Source organism: Pimephales promelas, chromosome 23, assembly GCF_988280905.1.
Source record: "Pimephales promelas chromosome 23, fPimPro1.hap1.1, whole genome shotgun sequence".
NCBI classification, from domain to species: domain Eukaryota; kingdom Metazoa; phylum Chordata; class Actinopteri; order Cypriniformes; family Leuciscidae; genus Pimephales; species Pimephales promelas.
In genome coordinates this window covers 10,470,557-10,496,600 of record NC_142791.1, presented here as the reverse complement: position 1 = coordinate 10,496,600, position 26,044 = coordinate 10,470,557, and the positions used below count along the sequence as shown (strand labels likewise).

General features: G+C 36.9%; 2 long non-coding RNA genes across 2 annotated transcripts in view; both read left to right on the top strand.

The window, feature by feature from the left end:
* The window catches only part of LOC148969403 (uncharacterized), a 232,314-nt gene that overhangs the window by 116,580 nt on the left and 89,690 nt on the right, over positions 1-26,044 (top strand). Inside the window, exon 2 of the long non-coding RNA XR_016149565.1 lies at positions 8,426-8,496. This is a non-coding gene — a long non-coding RNA (uncharacterized LOC148969403). The remainder of the gene's footprint in view (positions 1-8,425; positions 8,497-26,044) is intronic.
* LOC148969404 (uncharacterized) lies at positions 17,210-18,036 on the top strand. The gene is made up of 2 exons (XR_016149466.1): positions 17,210-17,321; positions 17,515-18,036. It is a non-coding gene; the product is annotated as an uncharacterized LOC148969404 (long non-coding RNA).

Here is a 26,044-nt window from a genome sequence, read left to right as displayed (position 1 = left end):
ATGCTTTAATTAATTTTCATGTTCTCTTTTTGTCTTCATCGGCCACACAAACACATAGTCTGCAATTGATGACTGCATTTATTTAAAAAGACAACCACAGTGCACATTAAAGATTTAGGTCACCCTGGTTCTTTAATGGCCTTATAGCTGGAGTAGCCTGACCTGCTATAGTCAGCCAAACTATGAGAGGTGAATCTTTGGTTGAGTACTTTGCACACATTTTCATCATTATAGTCTATTAGACTGAGCAGAGTAGACTCTCCATGAGAGCTTGAAAAATGTAATCTGTGAGATGTTTTCATCGCTCTAGTCAGTCCCAAGCATGCCAAGATTCATTACACTCTTTTTTCAATATCCTTTCCTGCACATAATGAACTCTTTGCAGTGGACCTTGGTAAAGATGCTACCAAAAGATGAACTATTGAACTGCATTTGGTACGTCATGATTTCATGGAACAAATGGCTATGGAGTCAAACAGCCCTCAGAAATTCATAGTAAAGCCTTTGAAGATGGAGCCAACATTAAAGTCATGGCTATTATTCATAGGCACATATTGCTATATTGCTATGATCATTTCTTAGTAATGGGAGGGAGACAGGAAGAAGCTAAGGGGAGTCCGGTCAAAATCAATGTGCCTGACACTGTACAGTAACTGTCCATTGTCCAGTTTAGGCTTAATTGCTGAAACCCTCAGGACTCAAATCACAGCTTAATACAGTTCAAATGGCTCATAAATGTCCATCGGTAATGAAACAAGATTCATTTCTTTCATTAGCTTACCTCTATGCTAATATAGTCTAGCACTTTTCAGTATCCAATAAGACTAAAATGATCCTTATAAGAGTCACTAGGGCAGTTTGATCTGACATATAGGAGTGATTTTGTTTGCCTTAAAACTTCGTTAAATAAAAATGAGACTTTTGTGGCTTCTAGTCCATGTCTTTTTGCTATTCTCCAATCCACTTTTAGCAAATAAGCACATTTACAATATTTCACTTGGAGCAAATAATATTGATGACTATAGGGCACTACACAGATTTTTTTTTCCCAATCAAATCCTCTCAAGATTATGAATGAGTTCCTAAATCCAAAACAAGGATTTAGCGTATCTAGCCCTTGCTTTAAATTCATTGTCTAGTTCTAAAAAGCAATGCTATGTGTATATGGCTTTCTCTAAGTATTACACATGTCATTATGGCAAATTATGGTTTAGGCCCTATAGTCACTTTGATATCTCCCACCCCAACTTCCTGTTTCAACAGGAAGTATGTCGACACAGGACAGAAAACTGTGGTTTTTCTTCCTGATATAGCTTGTTTTCATATGACGTCACGCCACTGCGTTGCCATGGCGCGAAATACAAATGGAGGGCAGGAAGTGATTTGCTGTATTTAGAAAGCACTATAACAAACTCAAAATGCCTGTGTTTTGAGTCATTTATAGTTACTTGAATCGATCAAACCACAAGGAGTTTTTATCGTGTACCAAAAGTTGTTGTTCATAAGGGCGGGAAATGCAAGAAATTGATCGAAAAACTCTGGAAAAACGGCTTGCAAACCTACGTCTGCGGACGGGAGGAGCCGATTGGGAAAATGTGTGTGTGTGTGTGTGTAACATAAATGATCACTTCGTCAAAGGTGAGTTAATACAACTTAAGTGACTGTGTAACGTGTAACATTTCCGAACTTTGTAAAGTCAAAGTATGTCTGTAAGAGGTAGTTGCTGATATCTACAGCCTCGATGGCAAGAAAATATTTCAATTCAGTTGAAAAATCGCTCCTCTTCATAACGTAAGGATCACGTCCAACATATGTTTGATTTTTTGTTTATTTCTTTTTCTTGTCATAGCGTGTAAAGTAGTACAGTACGGACTTTCCTCCATCTCGTCCATTGCGCTCTTCACTCCCTGCCCTCCATCTGAATTTCGCGCGTCATCATAATCACGTGACTGAAACCCAGCTATTGGCCACTTCATGATATTGTAATGGAGCTTGTGGGAACTTCTACTTTGTGAAAAACACATACTGGTGTGAAAAACACATGTATTTTAACATGTAAGTAAAAGTGTGCGGCCACATTAGCGAAACTTTATAGGCAAAAAGGTCTATTATTGTAAATACTCAATAGTATTGTGATGTATGAATAACAGCTCACACAAGTTACTTTCAAACCAAGTGGTTTTCTTTGGTCAACATGGCAGATCCACCTGACTAACTTGAATCCGCTGCGAAATCTGCTTGGGGGAAATATTTTGCCCTCACACACAAATTTGTAGATTCCTGTTGTAATGACTGGATTTCACCCATGCAAACAATGTTGAATGACACCGCTGGTAATTTCCAAATAATAACTACTTTTTCATGGTCCGTGCTCCTTGCTTTTACATTTTATGGATTCAACCGTGTCTCCTGTTGTGATTGTGCCCGTTTCCCATTTTAGGAGCTCTGAAATGGACTGAAACTGAAAAATGTGTGCTCATTTAAAAAAACAGCAGGATGCTCGCATTTCTGTGGACTAAGTGTTGGGTGTAAAGCACAATTAGCGTAGCCATATGTAAACCCAACGGTTGTCCTAGCTGCTGTGAGCCAATCATCGAGTGTCATGTACTGCCCAGGAAATAATGGTCTCCCAGTTGAGCTCTTTTGCATTAGGCCTACATAATCATACACATCTACCATTACAAGACTAAAATTGAAAGTTAGTAGGGTGGTTCTTTAACAACTTTTCCGGATGTTGTGGAATATCAGCATTAGGGTCACAACATAAAAGCAATGTCTTCAGGGCACTGGTTCAGCTGCACAATGAATTTGTCGCATTGTGTATAATGAGGATATCATTAACCGAGACATAATATAGGACACAAAGGCACAGTGAGATGATTTACAAGCCCACTTTGCAGCTCTGGTTCTCTGTAAAGTGGTCTCACATGCTGTACATTTTTTTATGAAATAATGGCCGACTCCAGTTGTTTTTATAAAGCTGCACTGCAGACAAATGCTTGTTTTGTTCTTTACCTCGCATGGGTAAAAAGGCTACTGGAGGTCTTCAGATGTTCGATTATTAAAGATAGCATCATCATTTTCTCGAGCGCGAAAGGTGTTGAAGGCTGTTAATTAGTGTGAAAGCTTAATGGGAGTGGAACTCTTCACAAATGATGTTTCACTATTATGGGGAACCTTGGAAGCATTGTTGCATCTGAGCCCTTTTTCAATGCACAATGATTCCCCCCCAGTGGTGGAATGTAACGAAGTACAAATACTTCGTTACTTTACTTAAGTACATTTTTCACGCATCTTTACTTTACTTAAGTACAATAAATAGTGCCTACTTTTTACTTTTACTTCGTTACATTTTGCAGCAATTATTATACTTTCTACTCCACTACATTTCTACAACTTCTGTTACATTTTCGTTACATTTTCTGATCAGTTTTTCCCCTGCAAAAACGTAATCTGACCATCCGTTCGTTTCACGTTTGTCTCACCAGTGACGTTTGGTTGCCATAGATACAGTATATCAACCCGGTCACACTAAATGTGTCTCACACGCAGTGTGTTTATCGTGCAACTCATACGCGAAAATTTGTTTTTACGTGCATAGGAAACACACCGTGTGTAATATATGTTTGGTTTGGTTAGGATATGGCAAGCCAAGAGGTTCAGAATTACACCATAAATTCATCTCGTTTACTGCCAAACATAGTTATTAACATATAGTAAGGATGATGTGTATTGCCTAATTGCAAGCTTGTTTCAGAAATGGTGACATTTTTTTTCCATCATTATTGAACATCATTATGGAGTAGGCTATTAGGTTGAATGAGTTAGAATTAAATGTTTTATTAATCATTAGAAAATAGACATTAAGATAATAAATTGTTATGCAAGTACTTTTACTTTTAATACTTAAAGTACATTTAAAATAAAGTACTTTTTACTTTCTACTTAAGTATGGTTGTCATTGTGTTACTTCTACTTTTACTAAAGTAAATATTTATCTGGGTATTTGTACTTTTACTTAAGTACTGAGATTCAGTACTTCCTCCACCACTGTTCCCCCCACACTTCATCCTTTTTTTTTTAGAGATATATAGTAATTATGTTGAATAGGCTGATGGATGTTTTTCACATTGTATTTGTTCAGAATGAAGCTGGGTATGAGGTGTGTGCCTGTTTACTTACTGAGATGTTGATTAATGTGATTTGGTGGAGAAATATCGTCCTGCATAATCGTTCATCTGTGAAATGACTAATTATCTTTTGTAATTACAGAACTTCATACTCAAAGTCGGCTAGGTTTATAATGTAATTGTGTGTCAAAAGTTTTCGTGTCATCACCCCAAAAAATGTAGGGGCGTGTTTCGAGCTATTGTGGCACTTTTGTGTTTTTATTTCAGCACAAACATCTGTGTCTTATTCACTAACCAACCACAATCCTGTTTAACTACATGCTATCTGTGCTGGTGTATATGCCTCCCTTTTATATGAATTAGGCTACAGTACATATTTTTGCTATTAACAAAACTCTGTAAAAGCGCTGTTTAATGTTGTGCTAGAGGTAGGACACAGTTCAGTCTTAGTGAATTAACCCCTATGAATATTCAGGTTCTTCAGTCAAACTTAATCAGCATCATCTAGGGATTGCAACAAAAAATTATTAAAAATTATTTTTAATTATTATAAAAAATTAAATATACAATATACTGTAAGTACTAGGACCAATATGTAAATATATTTTATTTATTTATTTATTTTTAATTTGAGGGTAAATAATTTCATTTTAGCCTTATTTTTGTTTGTTTATTTGTTTTCAGTTAACATTTTCATTTTTTTTAAGTTTGTGTATATTTTTCTAATAATTGTATTTATTTCAACTTAATTTCAATCAACAAAAAATATTCTTTTAGTTTTGGTTTTAGTTGACAATAACAGCACTGATTAGACACAAGACATCAACAATAAACAGTTAACATGATTTTAATGTGAAATCAAAAATCGCCTACTACCGTTTCTGTGTGAAATTGTTATACATGTTTGTTTGTTTTTAGCATCATTTTTTTGAGTAATTAATTAGCCTATAGTAATTTACTTTTCCCTTGAAAAAGGGATTACTCTTAATTTTCCCATAATTTCTGATCTAATTGCATTAAATACATTATATACTGTAGTACAAATATAAAACAATAGTGGATTTAACATCTAATGATAAAATGTATGTTATTAACCTTCTCCCTTTTAAAAACTTTGGTCAGTTTAAGAATAATTTATGCAATTTTGTATTATTTATTCGATAGAATTAAAAGTGCAGTTTCATGTCTATCTTTGTATTGTTCATCAGATCGCGGTTGATTTGGGATTTAGAAAGTAATTGATAATTAATGGAATACTTTTTAAGAGAGTAAAAAGTACAGGAAAGTCTAATTGAAGAGTTCAGATGCAAAAGCCTCTAAATGCCATTTGAAATTTTCTTCTTTAATGATGATTTTTATCAAACTTGTATATTTAAGTTCAATAATTTCACTTAAATAACAATTAATAGGTAATTATCATTGCCATTTAAGTGAAATCACTGAACTAAAATATACAAGCTTGATAAAAATCATCATTAAAGAAGAAAATTTCAAATGGCATTTAGAGGCTTTTGCATCTGAACTCTTCAATTACACTGTTAAAGATAATTATCTAGTAAATAATTTGTTCCGAAGATGAACGGAGGTCTTGAAACAACTTTAGGGTGAGTCATTAATGACATAATTTTCATTGTTGGGTGAAATAACCCTTTAACTTGTATTGAATCAGTTGACTTAACTTAAAAAAGTGAGGAAATTATTTTTAGGAAATGAGCGTAATACGTAATTGAAAAAAAAAAAAAGTTGTGTGGACATTCACACAACTTATTTTTTTTTCAATTAGCATGAAGTTTATTTACTTAATCGTTTTAAGGCAATGGGTTTCCTCACTTATTTTAAGTTAAGTCAACTGATCACTTTTTACAGTGGCTCCTATATAAGCTCCTTAGTAGCACTGTTTGAGCACCCATAAGGATTCACAATCAATAAGAGCCATCACATTTGTGTCATTATCGATCTGAAGACTTGATCTTTCCACATGCTTATAGCCAGTCCAGTGTGCTGATTTCATTTGGTATCTAATAGATTGTTGCCTTGGGTGAGTTTCTCATGATTCAGTCTCGAGCTCACTCAAGTCTGGCTCTTAGCTACGTATTGAGCGTTTAATGCACATGCAGACCGTTTAAATGACTTTGTACTGCATACTGACCTGACCCAGATAATCATAATAGTTTTTGTATTGCCGTGAGCTGCTTTTCTTGCCTGTGTGACAGGCTAGTAGTTCATTTGAAAAGCTATCCTTATAAACTGAACAGAATGAGATATGCCAGGAAAATTAACATGGAAGAAGGACGTATGAATAGAGGGTAGTCGTTATAGAGATTGGCATTAAGGCATTGAAAAAATTACATTGAGATGTATGTCCTTATAGGAAACACTCTTCTCACCAAGAAGTTCACGCACAATGGCAATTACCAGAACACGTAGCTCGAAAAGATGTGAAAGATTACCATTAAATTCTCGCATTATCTGAAGTTTCCTGTCACTTACTGTGAGATTCTGCTGACAACCCACAAGTATGTTGAAGTCAAAGATTTGCATAGAGCAAAGTCCCTTTTCTGATGGATTGTGACAGGGTTTTAATGCACCTCTCGACATGAACGCCATGCATGTTTTGACCTGCGCATGTAAAGAGGACAAGAATAGACAAGAAAAGCTTCATTAAAAGAATGAAATTCTTCAAAAAAAGAAAACCCTATTTAGTAGCTTAGCATATTTTTTATTATAAATTCTTGAAAAAAAAATATTTGGACTTTAGTGCCTCACTGCTTATTGATATGCAAGTTGAAATGTGTTGCGTCATGAGGTCACGCGGAGCGACCAACACTATCTCATGACCAATTCGTACACTGTAAAAAAAAAAAAAAAAATATATATATATATATATATATATATATATATATATATATATATATATATTCATGATTTGTAATCACAACATTTTTTTCTTTTGTCAAATCAACTTAAATAATTTATGTAGTTCAGATGACATAATATTTTGAGTTTCTAATGATTAAATCAATATCCTTCATTGTATTAACTCAATTTTTCCATTTCAATGAACTTAAAATTTTAAGGCAACAATTGGTTAGGCTACTTCATTTTTTAAGTTAAACCAACAATATTTTTTTTTTTACACTGACGAGTGAGTATGAGGTGGTTAGTTCGTACGAATTTGCACAACCTCACTCGTATGAATTTGTACGATTTGTCTAAACCCCAGTGATGAGTTAGTTTTGGGGTGGGGTCAGGGGTAGGTCATTCGAATGAATTCACATGAATTTGGCAACTTGTAAAAATTACTAAACAGGACATTATGTTATGTTAAGTCAATCTTAAAATATTGGATAATTTGACCTTTTATTATAAGGTTAGTTTGGGTTTTTAAAATGTCATGAGGTGCGACTAAAACATTTTTTAGAGATTATTAACTATAAAATTTAGATGCTGATTAGACAGGCATTGGATAGAGAGTTGCTAATAGAACATTTAGCTGGAGAATGAACTACTTAAATATGGGCAACCATCTGTGAAAATATAGCATTACAGAAATACTGTTCATTCATACATGGAGTGTCCTTGTGTATTGTGTTCACAGAAACGTATTTGTTTAGGTTACCGCAGATTAAATCATAAGTTAATCTTTAATTTCATTAGCTAATGGCATGAACTGTGCATTTCTCTGTGTGTGTGAATGATTAAATTTGAGATTGCTATAAATGCCAATTACTGAAGAGCCTATAGGGTTTTCTTACTATACCTGGTATATGCAATAAAGTTTTTTTTTACTAGAGAGAGGGCATTTAAATTTCATCTTGTAGTTTATCTGTGTCCAAAACAGAATGCAAATGGCAAAAAGGTTCACTTGCTTTTTCCTCTCAGAAATGGAGGCCTCTAAAGAATTATTGCAAACATATGCAGCATTATTTTGACTTTACTCTGTGGCTGTGCTAGTGTGATGTAACCTGACTTTAAAGAATATTGTATTTGTTCAGAGATCAGTCTGATCTATTTGCCGGTTGTTGGGATTAAGGATTAGTTCAGCTGCAGATATTTATCAATTTATTCAGCATTTATCAAATAGGATAACTCTTTCAGCATGTTTCATTCTCTTACAGCATGAGTACCATCCCCCTAATAATTTCGCAACAGCTGAGAATCGATATCAAGGAATGCATCAGAACTGCACTTTATTAAAGATATCTTCAGGAACAACACACACAGGAATATGAGGCAAAGTGTGAGATTCAACAGGTTAACTTTGCTTGTTACAATTGTCTTTGATTTCCTTGCAGGACTGAAGAAGATGATGCAACTGGAGTGAAGAATATGAAGATAGACGGATGATAACTAAAGAGGAATGCAGGTAGTGTGTGACGAGACCAGACAATGGTGTGATAGTGGGATCTGGATTTTTAGGAGTACATGATGAGCTGTGATAGGTGACGGTGATTACAATTCTGGGGATTGGGAACAAGAGGGAGAAGCTGAGAAATGGCACTGGCGCTGTTGTTGGGTCGGATGTGTTCGTGATAAATAACATGCTAAACAATAAGCAATTTTATTAGTTTGTTTTGTTTTCACCTGAACAGTTGGTAACTGATGGAATTTTTTGATAACTTCAAAAATGAGCATTTTTGCCATTTTAAAATTAATGATTTCTTCTGATAAGTTGGTCCATAATTCAGACTGATGCATGTGTTCAATTTAGATTTACAATATACTAATTTCATAATGACAGATTTTTATGAATATAATTCTATATACCATAGTGTTCAAAATTTGGGGTCAGTAAGAGTTTTGAAAGAAGTCTCTTCTGCTCACCACGGGCATAGCTGCATTTATTTGACCAAAACTACAGTGAAAACAATAATATTGTTAAAAATATTATTACAATTTAAAATAACTGTTTTCTATTTTAATATATTTTAAAATTTAATTTATTCTTGTGATGGTAAAGCTGAATTTTCAGTCTTTTTACTCTAGTCTTCAGTCACACAATCCTTCAGAAATCATTCTAATTTGCTGATTTGCTTCTCAAGACATATTTCTCATTATTATCAATGTTTAAAACAGTTTTTGGAAACCGTCATGCATTTTTTTCGAGATTCTTTGAGTAGAAAGTTCAAAAGATCAGTATTTATTTGTAACATGTTACTAGTTACTTTGTTATAGTTTAAAGGGGTGGTAAAACACATTTTTTGAAGGCTTGATTGTGTGTGGATTGCACTGCAACGTGTTCATGCTTCGTTTTAAAAAAAATGTAATTATTTTCCATATATTTTACCTTTATTCTACACTGCTCTGTCCCTCCTTGTAAAAACCGTCTGATGGTTTCCGGTTTCTATGAAGCCAGTCCCTCAAAAACAGGCAATGGGCTCAGATTGGTTCGCTGACCCAGTGCGTTGTGATTCGCTCAGATCTCTCTATATGGCTCTGGATTTGCTAACTGCCTATTGCACTTTTTTTTGGAAACGTCACACGCCTAACCTTTACCAGTAGTTTGTGTATTATTAACAATGGCATCAATAAAACCATACCAATTTGAGCCCATATCGAACACAAGAGAATGTATGCAGGAAGGTCTTTAATATATTTGTAATTTTACATATTATGCACAACCGTGTGGCCGACCTGCAAGTATGACGGCAGCTACAACACGTTAGTCACATCTGCTTTCATTTAAATAGTGCAGGTACTGCTATGTGTTGCTTAAAAATCAACAACAGAGTAAACACATTTGCATTTTAATGAGGGAAAGCTGAGGCATTTGTTATGTTTGTTCGGTGGCAGGCCAGAAGAATTGACAAGCTCCTGAAAATGTTGAGTTCATGGTGAATAGCGCATTAATCATTGTGACTGGGCTTCCATTACAGCGAGTGGTCTGGAAGTAGAGTTCCACTTCATTATCCGTGTGGCACAATGCGCTGTCATAATAGGCCGAAGAGAAGCGTGAAGACTTCAGATAGAGGAAGCAAAACAAATGCCTCATCTCATTCCCAACAATCCGTGTGGGGGCTCAGTGATAGCCCAGCTTTAAACTACTATTTCATCTTCATGGGTGGTCGAGGAATTATTAGATGAAGACTGACATCATTACTGGTCTGCCAGTTTATACTTGTGATTTACTTGATTATAAATTATAAATGCCATTATAAAATTTTTAAAAATAAAGTCTAGGATTTACTTTGAAACTATCTTCACACACAAATAATAACAAAGAAATTGCAAGTAACACATACGTCTATTTATCTATCTAGAAATTACAGGAACGTCTGTGTGTGTGTCAATCAAATATCTCTCAAACCGTAAGTCTGATGGATTTCAAACTTGACAGGTGTCTTGCCTGTTGCAAGATTGGTAAATATAACAGGCACACACAAGTTGAGTGCCGAGTTTGACTTTGGTAAATATATCAATAAAAAAAGCACACAGTGAAGTAATGTTTTTTAAACATTCTGACATTAGAGAGGGTTGTGGTTTAAAAATTGTGGCTTAAAAATAAACATTCTGTCAGTTAAACATTAAGTCAGCTACACTGTTTACTTCTGAATTAGTTAGTTATTCAGAAGTAGTTAGTTGTCAGTAGTCAGCTGTAGTTTAATGTTCCATATTTATTGTATGTCATTATGTCAGTGTCAGTATTTGTTTTCTACCATGTACAAATAAAAATGTCACTGAACTTTTGCCATGTACTGTAAATGTAACAATAAGCAGTCACATCAAACACATCAAACCAACAATTACTAAAAACATGCACAAAAACTGATTTTGAAGGGGCATATCTGTTATTTGCATTCGGTATCTCTCGAACCGTTTGTCCGATGGATTTCAAATATGACAGGTGTCTTGCTACGGGCACGAGTAAGTGCAGTGCCAAGATTGATGTTGCTTGGATTAGAAATACAAAAGATATCGTTAAACATATTGGTAAAAGAAGCACACTTTGGCTTTTGCCGCTCTTGCCACTGGCCCCCTCTCACACTACACTCTGAGTGACCACTCCTCCCTCCACACTGCACATTGAGTGGCCACTCCCCCTATCACACTGCACACTGAGTGGCCACTCCCCCTATCACACTGCACAGAGTGGCCACTCCCCCTATCACACTGCACACTGAGTGGCCACTCCCCCTATCACACTGCACACTGAGTGGCCACTCTGCCTCTCACACTGCACATTGAGTGGCCACTCCCCCTCCACACTACACACTGAGTGGCCACTCCCCCCATCACACTGCACACTGAATGGCCACTCCCCCACTCCCCCTATCACACTGCACACTGAGTGGCCACTCCCCCTATCACACTGCACACTGAGTGGCCACTCTGCCTCTCACACTGCACATTGAGTGGCCACTCCCCCTCCACACTACACACTGAGTGGCCACTCCCCCCATCACACTGCACACTGAATGGCCACTCCCCCACTCCCCCTATCACACTGCACACTGAGTGGCCACTCCCCCTATCACACGGCTCAATGTGTGGCCACTCCCCCTCTCACACTGCACACTGAGTGGCCACTCCCCCTCCACACTACACACTGAGTGGCCGCTCCTCCTATTGTGGGGGGCCATTCCCCAAAATACACATTCTGACATTAGAGGGTTGTGCCTACCTGGGATTTGGCCATTGTATTAGAAGGTCTCTCCCTGGCTCCTTTTGAGCCCATTGAAGAAGTTTCCTGAGAAATTCATTACTCTAAAAAATATCTTTTTTCTTGTTATCTCGTCTCTCAAGAGAAGCACTCTCGGTTTCCCGCTTCTAAGCAGAGGAGGGGCAAGTGGGTGGTCGAGGCCATTTCACTTGCTTACGAGTCAGCTGGTCAGCCCTCACCATTGGTCGTTAGAGCTCACTCAACTAGGAGTATGGCTGCTTCTATAGCTCTATTGTCAGGAGTTTCCCTCCATGATGTTTGTGACGCGGCAAGCTGGTCACATTTAGGTTTTATGACCTTGACTTCAGCTCCACCCCTGGGGCGCAGGTGCTTTCATCTGAATGTGCGCTTTAACTTCACACTACGGACACTTGCTCTCATGGCGACGTGGGTATTAGTGTTCCCACAGCATTTGACGCAGCTTGAGTTTCCTTGAAATGGAACGTCTCGGTTACGTATGTAACCCTAGTTCCCTGATTTGGAACGAGACGCTGCGTCTCCCTACCATGCTCCCAGCATTCCCGTGATCGACTTGCTTCAGAAGCTGACGGTTGTGATTCTGGGGTGCTTAATAGTTTCGTGGTCGATGATGTCACCCGCCTCTGACGTTCCGTCTCACCATTGGGCTGATTCAATATGTGCTTCAGGACGCACTCATGCAATGGCGTTCCCACAACATTTTACGCAGCGTCTCATTCCCTATCAGGGAACTAGGGATACATACATAACAGAGACAATATTGCTGTTCTGTCAAGTTGCAAATTTGCTATATTGGTTTGGTTAATGAATGCAATGATAATTGTTAGTGCCATTTTGAAGTTATTTTCTGTGCTGGCATAAACATTTTTAGTTGAAATTATTTATTATGACTCCAAAATGCATCAGAAGTTTTGAGAGATAATTAAAGTGATACTTTCAACACAGCAGTGGGGAAGCGCAGTTATGTGGCTTGAACAAAAGTTAATTGAGCAATCAATGTGTTTTTAATGAGTGACTGTCTCCAGAATATTTATATGATAATTTCTCTCTCAATGCACCAAGGTGACTTGCTCAGTGTCCTTGTGGTAAATATGGACAACCGGACCGTTGGTTTTGGCTGTCGTCGACACAGTCTATTGCTAATCTGATTGAGGACCAGGACTTTCACCACAGGCCATTTCCGTACTACTAGAGAGACCCGTTTACTGATCTAGACAGCGTCTAATGGGTTGCTTTAAATAGACGGTGTCCTAAAACGAGTCCTGTGCGGCCCCTATGGATCCCTGTACCGATGTCCTAACAAAAACAGATGACAGCTAGTGTAACAGCAATTAAAGTAGTGCATTTGTGGGCAGAGTGGATTTTCCACTTCCTGTGTCATTAGTTTTTTCCAAGAGTCTGGTAATCCTGGTATTTCTAGCATTGCCTTATGTTACATTTGCCTTCTATTTGGAAAATAAATCACTTTCAGAATATGTTGTCATGGTAACAGGAATGGTGTGCAGGGTCATCACTCCAAGGGCATTGTGTTATGAGAGAGAAACATAATGACACAGTAGATGATCCTTAATGGCCTTGACTATTAAGTCAAATCACTCCAATAATAGGCAGGTAAGTGCAAAGCAATTTTGCTCTGTGGGTGGCCTCCCTCTTCGCTTTCCCATTTTCATTAATATTTGCATCATTTTTCCTCAATCACTTATTTTTCTCTTTTGTAACGCTGAAACAGACGGAAAAAAAAATGTCTGCACCTCAAAGAAAATGCAATACTATTGACTCAGCTGTCATCATTATCATGGACGTTGACATTTTTCAGTGTGAAAGTAGAGTGAGTGATCAGAACTGATTCTGATATATCCAGGGCTGGACTGGTTCAAAAAATCGGCCCGGGCATTTTGGCTGAGACCGGCCCACTACATATGAACATAAACACAACCGAACTGTGTACGCCCTTGAATATGTATAACAACTCCTTTTAAAGTAAACCCACCAATGCCATCTAATGAGTGAGATGAAATAACTACTAAGTGTAAAATACAATTCTCCAATTGCATTGGCAATACCAGTCTTTCTCACAAGATATTTTAATAGTAACCTCTGTCCCTCTAGGGGGGTTCGGGGGCATGCTCCCCCATAAAATTGTGTGCTTTTTAATGTTAAATTCATCAATCTGGTGCACTTTGAGAGTTCAAAATTAAGAGCTCTAACCCATATTCAGTGTGCAAATTGAAAAAAGAAAAACTCTTTTAGTTGGGATATATAGTTATAATATTAATCACATGACAGTAACAGCCATATATTGTAAAACACATGCACTGAAAAATAAAAGCAACTTTCATAATTAGCTTGGAACTAATTTCTGTAACTTGAAAGAGATATAAACACATTATCTTTTTGATGGAAAAAGATAGATGGAATTTTGATGGAAACGGCATTCAGCTTTTATTTTGGTGGAAAATATGGTTTTCCAAGAGAAAGAAAAATCCCACGCTGACTTTTTTTGTCCGATGCGTTTCAACGGCACAAAGATCCCAGCGCCGTGGCCGCAAAACTAAACGCAATGGGCCGCTGATATGAGTTGTATGGGCCGTTAAAGAAAAAAAAAATCAGCTCAATTGAACATTTAAACAGTTTATGGAACTGTATTTATCTTACACTATATAATAACCAACCAAACTATAATATGTTTATTAAAGTGACATAGAATAACTATAATAAGTTTATTAACGTAATGTTTCCATATGATGCGTCATTGCTTGTCACGCGACAGCACAACCACAACACAGCGCTGAATGAATGATGATTTGCTTTTTTATGTAATTTTTCCTTTTTTAAAAAATATATTCACAAATGTATTAGCTATAGCATGAAACACTGATATTTCAATTGTCAAATATGTGCAAGTGGATGGGTTTTGTTGTTTAAACATCTTTATAACGACCGCATTAGTTGAGCTATATGCTCAATGGGCGGCGCCATTTTAGTTTGTTTCACAGTTCAGAGAGAATCTGATCTGTTGGATTTACAACGTCAATTCCTCCACTTCTCACGAAATACATGAAAGTAAGTGGCTGGTGAACTGGGAGAAGAATAGGGTCAAATGTTAAGCTACTTACACAATGAGTATCTGATATGAATAAAAGGTGTCGTCTTATTATAACTGAAAGGATTATTATTGCCGCTTCCATAGACATCTGTGTGTATTTTACAAACTCTAAATCATTGTTTTGCTAGTACTTATGTGTATTTAAATGTCTGAAACCTAAAATAAATATTATGTGGTTGAAAACACTCAATAGTTGTGATATATGACAGCACTGAATGCGTCCGTCTCTGGCTCAGCGCCAGCAAGTTTGAATTTAGCAGTTGATGACGTGAAGCACTGACTGTTCTAATCACACCGGTGTGATCGTACGCTCCAGGGACCAGCGTGAAAGGGTTAATTGTCATAAACAACACGTTAAGTTAATTGGCAACACCTATTTAACCCTCTGGGGTCACAGCTGTTTTCTGGGCCCTGGAGGTGTGCTGACATGCTCTGACACTTATGTTTTTTTTCTAAGACTTGTGACATTTTCATGGCTAGAGTCTGATTACACTGTTTTTAGCACAAACTCTGCTACAGTAATATGTCAGCATCATGTATGTAAAAGTTTTTAGTTTAGAGATAATGATGTTTATGTGTGTTTTGTGAAAAAATAAAAAACATTGTCACTGAAATAAGGTAATGGAACTCATACTAATTATTTATTCACAAAACTTTTGAAAATTGTATCACATAGCCTAGAATATTTGCTTTAAAACAAAACCGATCACGGCTACATGATTGCTGACCCCAGAGGGTTAATACTTAGGAAATTACTGTAAGAAATAAAGATTTAAGACATACGTTTAAGTTCTTATGTTCTTCTGCAGCATAAACGTGTCTTAAACGTCTCCAATTTCCCAGGCCATTGATTGATTGGTTGATTGGTTAATTGATTCGTTGATTGATCTTTCAACCATCAAAGTCAATTTGGTATCGTTTTCACCATGTTCAACTATATAGTACAAGAGTGTATAGTATAGTTACCAAGGAGAAAAAAAAGTACAGAAAGTGTCAGAAAAGATCATGATATGTTTGGAAAAATATGAAGCATCAAGATTAAGCAGCATTCATTCATTTACTCACTCACACACACTCTCTCTCTCTCTCTCTCTCTCTCTCTCTCTCTCTCTCTCTCTCTCTCTCTCTCTCTCTCTCTCTCTCTCAACCTTCCCAGCTGTCTCATCACCATCTCAAAGCTTCCTGCATGTAGATGGCCATTGGAAGAAAAGAGATTTACACATAATGCAAATATTCTGCCTGATTAACATTTCATGACTGGTTTTTGCTCCTCCTGCTGTTTGCTCCTCCACTGTGCCATGATAATTAATATAGGGCTCATTTTGATAAGCAGAGCATATCAAACAACAGATGCATTGTTTGTTAAACACAGCTGCACCTACCAGTGGCAGTGTGGTGACAGAAATTTGCATAGCATTGGCAATGATTTTCCTGTTTTTTACTCTGTGTCTCTTTCATTAAAAATAAAAAGTCATTAAAAACTAAAAAAAAAAAAAAAAGAAAATAATAATAAATGTTTTCATGCGTCTTAGTCTTGATGGGGGGGGGGAGGAGTCAATATAGAGCTCTGTAGAGAATGTGAAGCTACATCACACCGAGTTGCACCCTCTACTGATACTGAAATTAATACGGATTACTGCACCTTTTGTTTTGTTTTTGCCTTTATATTAAATATTCACATTCTTAATAGCATCGTTTGCAGGGAAGAGACTCTATTTTATTTCATTGCGTGATAATTTGATGTTTTCACTGTAGTTTTGTAGAATGGTAGACACAAGGTAGAAATGTCCATGAAAATCCATGAATGTGAAAGAAGTCAAGCCATTGTATTGTTTGAAATGTTTACAATTTGTTTTTGTTTTTTCAATCACTAACAAGCACTTACCCATACTTCAAATACTTTTTCTAATGTCTTAAAGGGATACTCCACTTTTTTTTTTTCTTTTTTTTTTGGAAATAGGCTCATTTTCCTTCTCCCCCAGAGTTAAACAGTTAAGTTTTACCATTTTCAGATGTATTCAGCTGAATTTCTGATATTTAGAAGAATATCAGTAAACAGAGTTTCTGGTCTCATTGACTTCCATTGTATATTTTTTTTCCTACTATGGAAGTCAATGAGACCAGAAACGGTCTGGTTACTGATATTCTTCTAAATATCAGAAAATCGGCTGAATGGATTCGAAAACGGTAAAACTTAACAGTTTAACTCTGGGGGAGTTGTAAAATGAGCCTATTTCCCCAAAAAAGGGGAGTGTCCCTTTAACAGAGACTCACACCTACAAACACAATAGGCTTTATGCACAGCTGCACTAATTCCTGAACTTCAGCGAGATCCAACAGGATTTAACTTTACAGTCTCACAGACAGGCAATACAGTCACCATGGCATCATGAAACACCCAGACCACAGAGAAAAAGCCTCTCAAGTGATGACCGATTAATAAGATGTAAGATTTCATTTAGTACTTTTAATAAGATGTAAGATTTCATTTAGTATTTTTCATCATATATTCACTGTTAGTGTAAGGATACTATAGCATGTGTCATAGCAGTGGTGGTGTGACATGCATGACACATTTACACTTTTGCTTTACTGTTTGTATGAATTTAATGTATTGCTTGGTTTCTGTTGCTTTTTAGTACGGTGGCTGAGAGGTCTCAACATTCTGCAACAGAAGAAAATGGATGCAAACAGAAAAAAAACCCTGTAAAATAAGAACATCTTTATCACATGTGCTAAAACACAACCAAATACATAAATGCTCTCCAAATGTCCGGCCAACAAATATCTACTCGACAATGGTGTTCATTGTTTTATTTTTATTATTATTTATTGTTTGCATTGTATTTGCAGCATGTGTGTTGTGAAACTGATGTCTTGACTTGCTGGTGTTTTTCTTGTTTGCATGTTTTCTTATGTTGCAGGACTTTGAGATCTCTCGGCCAACATATTTTTGTTAATTTTTGTATCTCATTATTTAAGAATGCCACATACACATTTTTTTAACATTTTAATTTATTGCGGTCTTTTTATTATTCTTGTAATGTGAATTATAGTTATATTTTGTTTTGTCTTACTCTAGTATTGGCTTGTATTTTGTTGTTTATCCTTTTATCTGGCTGAGATTTTCTTCCCTTCTCAATAAAATATTGTTCTTTGCATTTCTGTAGTGTCATTTTTTTTTATTATACCTTGTTTTACACAGGAATAATTTCTGGTTCAGTTTTGGGGACTCTGGTATAATATTGGCCCAGTTATGGCTGTTTTCTGCAGCTTCTGGATAAGATGTGGCTGAGTTCTGGCCTAAAGGTGGTGGCAGTTTGGCTTTTGTCTGGCTGACATATGGGGAGTACGGCGTTGTTTTGGCCCAGTTCTGGGTAATATCTGGGTACACTGCAAAGCTCTGGGCGAGTTTTGGTTTGCTCACGGCTTTGATCTGGTTGACTTACGGCAAACAGCACTTGGGCCAACCTTGGCCCGTAATTCCATGCGGTATGTGGGCCAAAATCTCAGCCGAAATTAAGCCAGATCCGGCCCAAGGCCAATTTGCTATCTGGGTTGTTTCCTATCTACCATTATTGGACAAACTGATTAATCCAGGTGTGTCTGATTATTGTTGCCGTGACTACTGAGGTCAGGCACACCTGAATTAATCAGTTTGTTCAATAATGGCAGACAGGAAATAATAAGTATGAGTATGGAGAGAACAACCAGTGCTGTATTTCCAGTCGTTTCCCTGGCATGCACTGATGTATGTCTGATAATTTCAGTGCTTTCTCTTCGTCCATGCAATAGATGCACACCCTTGAATGAGCGTGGATTTCTAGTTCATTTACTTGAAATTCTGAGGTAATATCTTTGGTTTAACCCATCTGAGAAATTGAGAGGCAGCCAAAATCAGATTTAAAAAAAAGGACTGAATAAAGCCCTTTACGAACTTGACATGTGATGACCTGCTTACTGACATGTATGTGCGTGAATCACTGTCACACGGACAAGCTCAGAGCAATATTGTAAGTGACTGTCTGAATGATAATACATTTTTAACTAACAGAATAATAATGCATCACGATACACATAGTTGACTGCTTGTATGTTGTGAGAAATGTGTGTGATCTGTGTTATGTACTTTTGTATACATGTTCCTAACTAATTGCCACTTGTGGGATTAATAAAGTTGATAAAGGGCGAAAACATGAACTTAAACTATTGGCTTTAATTCTTCAATCAGCTGTCACTTCAGCACGAGGGCAGCACATACTGTAGCATTAGCACCTCAGCTCCACCCACGTCCCGCCTCTTTGCCAATTTTATTTTATCCAGTAGTGACGAGAGGTGACGTACTGCCAAGATGGCGACGACCGGCCCCGCCCACTTTAGGCTTCAAAAACGCTCTTTAGAATCCTACGGGTGACGTCACGGACACTACGTCCATATTTTTTTACAGTCTATGGTTGTGCTTGTTCAAATTTTCAGGCTAAGTTGATGTTTTCTCATGTTACCTACTGCAGCTTTAATCATAGTATTTCATTTTGAGTCAATTTGGTATTTGTCCGCTGTTATGGAGGTAGTCAGAATGAACAGTGTGATAAGCGTTCTGCGCTTTCACAAGCTGTTTACAATATAATATCGCAGTTGAGGATATCTTCAGCCTGTTCTGTACCTGTTTATTTATGCCACTATGATACTATACTTAATTATTTGTTCAGCCGCCTTTCCACTATCTCATACAAATGATGAGCGAAAGAATTTAAGTCATTAATTTTCAATGGAGAGTATGTGGAATTCTGACCATATGTGTATGCAAAATAATAGGATCTGATTTGAGCTTCGGATGCGTTGAAATATTTAAACGTCAGCATTTGACCACCAGACCGGATGTGAAACATTTTAATCAAAACTTTAAACACAATGTGAGAATTACCAGTATTTTTCCACTAAAACGTTGGGTTACACTTTAGATTAGGGTCCAATTCTCACTAATTGATAACTATTAACTATGATGTTTTCCTCAATAAACTCCTAAATTATTTTCTTTGTGTAAATATATGCATACAAACATTAAATTCATTCAAATTATTCACTTTGGTGAATAAGCAGCCAATTTGAAAGTTCCATGTGACTGCAACTAGGGGGCGAAATGGGACAATCATATATGCGACTGTCAGATATGGCGAAAAGGCGGTTTTATGCTTTCAAAGCTAGCTCACTATTGCTAGCCACTTCAAAAATGGCATACCCTACCTTTAAATCTTCAACTTTTAAAAACTAGCCTTGTTCACAAACACGTTTCTTTATTTAGCTCACTGCAGTTTTAAGCCCTCATTTTCTGTTCCAGCCAGTAGGTGGGACTATCCAGACATAGGCCATAATGCACTTCAAACATTTCTTAGCACCCCCTCTTGAATTGTTAGCCACACCCCCCCCCACCCCTTAGCACCCCCAAGAAATAAATCCTGAAAAAAAAATCCACTGGCACCTGGAGAAGATGCACCTTTCTCACAGATGTCTGCAATGGAAGATGTCTCGGAAGGAAAGGCTCTTTTTCTAAACTGGCACGCCATAGATACAGTCGGCAACGCGTCATAGTTGGGGGCGTGGTCGGCGTGGGGGAAAGCAGCGCGACCATCCTATGTATTTGAATGACAAAAATGTCATATTGCGAGTCATTTATGCCTGCCGACCGGCAACGGTCGTTGCAAAATTAACTGTAATAGGTTATGATTGCCCTTATTTAATTAAAAACTGGGTCAATGACCCAACCAAATGGCCGGAGGTGTCGTTTCCAGACTATTGTTATCTGGTTGAATCTCCAGACATCGCGGAAGCTGCAACACAAGCCTATTACTCAATCAACTTGCGTATAAGTTACTATAAGTCCATGAAACCATGTCACTTACCAATTGTACGTATGCTTCACTCCAAACTATTAATCCTTTTGTAAAATGGTGATCAGTAGTAGTAGCTACGAAGTTGCAGAGGGACTTTGCTGACAGTTATCCGAATTCTCACAGACTGCAGTCTGATAACCTTCAGCTAATAACGCTAATGTGACTGAGACATCCCTTATGAAAAACAACTAAAGGAATCTTGTAGTATTTTAGGACAAAATATTATAGTAACGTGAATACTATATGAATACTATAGTATTTTGGGACATAGCCTAGAAGTATAGAGGTATTAAAGAACATCACAGAAGTATTATACACTACTATAGAATACTAATAGCCATAGGATTACTATAGTTCTTTTTCGTAAGGGATGTAAAGTCAGACAAATCTGGCCCACTGCCTAATACGAGTTAAACATCTACTACTATATCACACGGACCTCTACTCACACAGTAACCTAATAAGATATGATTAATTTTGCCATTTTGTCCTCCTATCCGGTTCTGTATGTATGTAAGAAAGGCTGTAGAACTTCAATTTATAATTTGTTAGTTTATTGGTGGTACAGAAAACGACACAGCAACTCTTCGGCATGATTGTCCCATGTATTTCAATGAGCGCCAAGGCAATGTTTTCCCCCACGGGCTAAATTCACACCACGTGACGGGGCGTTCCCGGGGGCGTTCCCAGACCAACCGACTGTATCTATTGAAAGCAAGAACCGTGTTTTACAATTTACCTTTTACGTAAAGATTAGCTTCTGAGTGGCATTGTAATCTGCAGACTTGTTTATCAGTGGTACTCTATAAGAAAAGGATAAGCAGCCATTCTGGTTAATCACAATTCAGATTAAAATGAGGTTTTTAATTATTTTTAAGGTCATTTGGCCCTTATCTTTTCACTGATTGGTATGTCTGCCGCTTACTCTTTCTTTTTTCTTTTTTTCTTTGAGGAAATCAGTGAGTCTTTAGCATAGCAAGATTTGTTTTCGGTGAAGTGTATTTTCTCTTAAAGAGCAATTATTTTGCTTTGTCTTCTAGCATTTGACTTCTGTGAATGTCACTTGCTTTTTATATGCGAATATGGGCAGGGAACTAAAAAGCCCTTGCATCAAATGGACTTTTCAAACATGTATACAAAAGCTTTTTGATGACAGGTAAATAGCTGTAGATTGCATTTTGAGCGATTGTTTGTCTTTGTTTTGAATTCTGGCTGAATAATGTGTGCCTCCATGAATGGCAAGAAAATTACTTTAAAATATGCTTGTGGTGATGTTGTATGTTTCTCAAGATACCCGGTCAATATTTATCATCATTACTTTTGTTGCCAAGTGTCATTTGACAAAATAAGAGCCAGTTGAAACTATTTTCCCCAATCTTTGACATGTGTGACTTCATGCCTAAAAGGAATAGAGCATTGTTGACTTTTTCAGCAATTTTTTAGCTGTATTAAAGTCCAAATTCACAACAAAGCAAAAGTCACAACTACCTTTTTTTATTATAAAGTGGAAGCTTCCATACAAATAGGTTTTAACAACCCAGCTCTATTATTGTTATGTCCACGAAACTGTGCGGACAGATTAAAAATGCTGACGTACCGGTGGGAAAATCATAATATCAGCTCACATCTTAAACACACTCTGTCCTTATGACTCCAGCTCACAAACACAATCTAGTTATTTGGTGCCAGCTTTTTACATTTTACTCCCATCAGCATTATTTAGTGCTTACTTAAGAGCATTTTAACATGCAGAATGCAGATTTTTCAAATGCCATCCCTGTTTAAATATCCATCTTAAACCAGCCTGGTTTGCTGGAACCAGCTCATGGAGTTTAGATTTCTGCTTATTGCTTTTGTTTATCATGACTTGAAATCCATGATCCATGGAAATATCTGTGAAGTTCTAGCTCTAGAACGGCGTAATGTCAGCAGTGCTGAACTGGCTGTACTTACCTCTTACAACTTGTAAATATCTGTAATGGACTGCAGCAGAAGAGGGAAGACTGAGAGACAGCAATATAAAGAGAGTTTATAATATAAGAGAGACAATAGTCTAAACGTGATGTAACAAAAGCATGGATCACTGTTTGGAAGTTACTCTTGGTTAAAAAATGTTTCACTTTAGAGAGTTGAAAAGCATGATCTTACAACAGTACTGATCTGTTTATCAAATTTTAGGTTATGATCGAATAGAAAGCCCAGATTTCTAGGGCATTGAGTTTCACATGGAGCAAGTGGACCACGGTCAACATTCCCTGGGCCCGAATAAAAATATTTCAGTTTTATTTTCATTTGAATTTAGAAAATTACTTGACAGCCAAAGCTTAAGTTCATTTTAACAGGCCACCAGGGGAAATGTAAACCATTTCTATCATTATGTTTTATGGAAAGTAGATCTGAGCATCATCAGCGTATAGATGAAAGGATACTCTGTATATACAGGATAAAACAATACCGGGCCGAGGATTGATCCCTGTGGGACTCCACAATTTAGAGGAAGACAAGAGGAGGACTGATGACCGATACAAACACTAAAACATCTGTTTGTCAGATAAGAACTTAACCAATGTAAGACTGTAAAGGCCACAGATATCTCCAGACGTTGCAACAGGATCTCATGGTCGACTAAATCAAACGCAGCACTCAGATCTAATAAAACTAAAGCAATGGATTTACCAGAATCAGTTTCTGTGAAAATATCGCTTAGAACTTTTAAAAGGGCAGTTTCAGTACTGTGTAAACTAAAGCTTTAAAAGCAGAATGAAATGTTTCATGCTGAGAATTTGCAGCCAAGTATGATTGTAATTGAATCAGTGCAATTTTCTCAAGGATCTTCGAAATAAAAGGTAGGTTAGAAATAGGATGGAAGTTAGAAAGATAGGAAGGATCCAAGTTTTTTTTTTTTTAAGATATATCATCACCACAGCAACTTTAGGACTATTAGGGAAAGAACCAGTAGACAGACCCTTGTTAATAACCAATAAAAGGCCAGGACTGACTGTGTCTATTATTTGTCTTAGGAAAAAAGGTGAAATAATATTCTGAGGACAGATAATAGGATTTACGTGACCAACATTTTCATTACATGAATCCAGAACAATCAGCTCCAGATGGAAGAACATAATGGAACCTCATGCATAGTGTATACAGAGTTAGACAACTGAGCTCTTAGAGTTTTGATCTTATCAACAAAGAACTTTCCAAAGTTGTCACAGAGAGCAGTAGAGGTCTCTAAAATAGATTGCACAGAAGGATTTAAAACGGTTAATAGTGGAAAAAAGAACTTGGGGTTTATGGCAATTTGTTGTGATAAGTTCAGAAAAATAATTACATTGAGCAGCGTTCTGAAACAAATTTTAAGAATTTTTCATTAGTTCAAAAGAGATCTGGAATCGGTCATTGTTCCATTGGAGCTTGGCCCGACTACATACCCGTCTAAGGGTAAGTGTGGTGTCGGTGTGCCAAGACACTGGTGCGGGCTTATCATTTTTATACTTCAAGGGCGCAATAGAATTCATAATATCTGCACAGGTGGAATTGAATAGATTAAGATGTGCATCAAGGTTATGCAGAGTATAGTTAGACTCCAAATAGTTACGCACATCATAATAGGCTGCAGAAAATTCTTCACTAGAACGTTAAGACAGTGAGTTTTACTCAACGGTTAAAGATTTAAGTAGTTCTTAAGTAAAAAAAAACAACAAAAAAAAACAGTGAATAACGGATAGCTCTCTTTAGGTATTATAGACTTTGTTGACACTGATATCACCCCACCAGGTTATTCTCTCCCTTCTTTTCACAACTCAATAGTGGCAGCAATGAGATCATTCCCTGTTGAAGAAGTGCAAGGTGGTTGCACCACATTTCATTCTGAGAGTCCTGAAGCATCAAGCTTTTGCACAACACAGCTTCTTGAGGTTCTGGCCTCTATTAGCCAGCTGCCTTCACTGCCATCAGGTGCTGTGGTATTTCAAGAACAAATAACCATGCATCTTTTTCAGAGTGTTTGGTAAAGGCATGCTATACAAATGGGCCGGATCCACAATAATTGCCCTTGGACGCTTGATGAATCTGTCCACAGGCAGTGGATTCTTTCAAACGAAGCATAAAAAAGGCATTAAACTAGCCTCCAAATGCAGTGTTTAAAGGAACAGTCTACTTGAAAATTATATTAATTCATTTCGCTCTATGCCTCCATATGGCTTCATTTCTTCTGTAGGACAGAAAAAGGATATTATTTGAGCTTCAAAAGAAGGGTTTAAAGGAAAAGTCTACACAGAACATTCTGTAATTTACTCAACCTTAAAGTCCCCCTGTGGTGAAAATCCAGCATTTAATGTTGTTTATATGTCTATGTGGTGTTTTTACTATGCTTAAGTGCAAATTCATAAGTCTACACCATTGCTAAGGATTTTCTCCTTAAAACTGCAGTGAACCAAAGAATCCTCAAAAACATGGTTTGAAATCGCCAGTGTTTCTGACATCACAAACTACCTCGTAACCAATCATGTCAATGTGTGATCATCAACGAGTTGATCTCTGAGCTGGTGTGAGTGAGTGGGGATGGGGCTATATTACATATTCAGACCATATGTACTAAATGAGGCATGGTTGTAGAGATTTACATTCAAGCAGGCATGAAGAGTTTTTTGAGGTGATTTTTATTTTTTTTATTTTTTTTGGTGATCACAGGTGAGTTTTAATGGATAAAATGATTGACTGCAGGGTACGTTTAAGTTCTTCTAAGCCTATATAACTTTTTTTTTTTTTGCGTAGAATATTTGAATATCTTGGCTGCCCTTATCCGAATGGGGTTTTTTAAAGCTGTCAAGCCTTCAAAATAAAAAAAAGAAAAATAATGGCTTAAATTTCAATCTGGTCCTTACAAAAAACTACATTTTAAACACTTGAATTATAGCACACTTTATTATTATTGTGCACATGTTGTACACCACTTTTATGGTCCACCTTTTTGTCATTTTGCTGCTTGACAGTCCCAGTCCCCATTCACTTTTATTATATGGAAAAAGCAGCCAGGATATTCTTTCAAAAAAAAAAAAAAAAAATGGTGCACTGTTCCTTTAAAACTTTTTAACCTTCCTATCATTTCAAAATGTATTTTTTTAGCTTCAGGGAAATAAACAAAATGGTGGAAATATACAAGACAAGCATCATACTAAATAATTTAAAAACACAAAACAATGAGGGTTTTTATGACTGTCTCTAAAATAAATTGCACTTTCCGTGCTGCATTAACTCATTTGTAGCACCACACCTG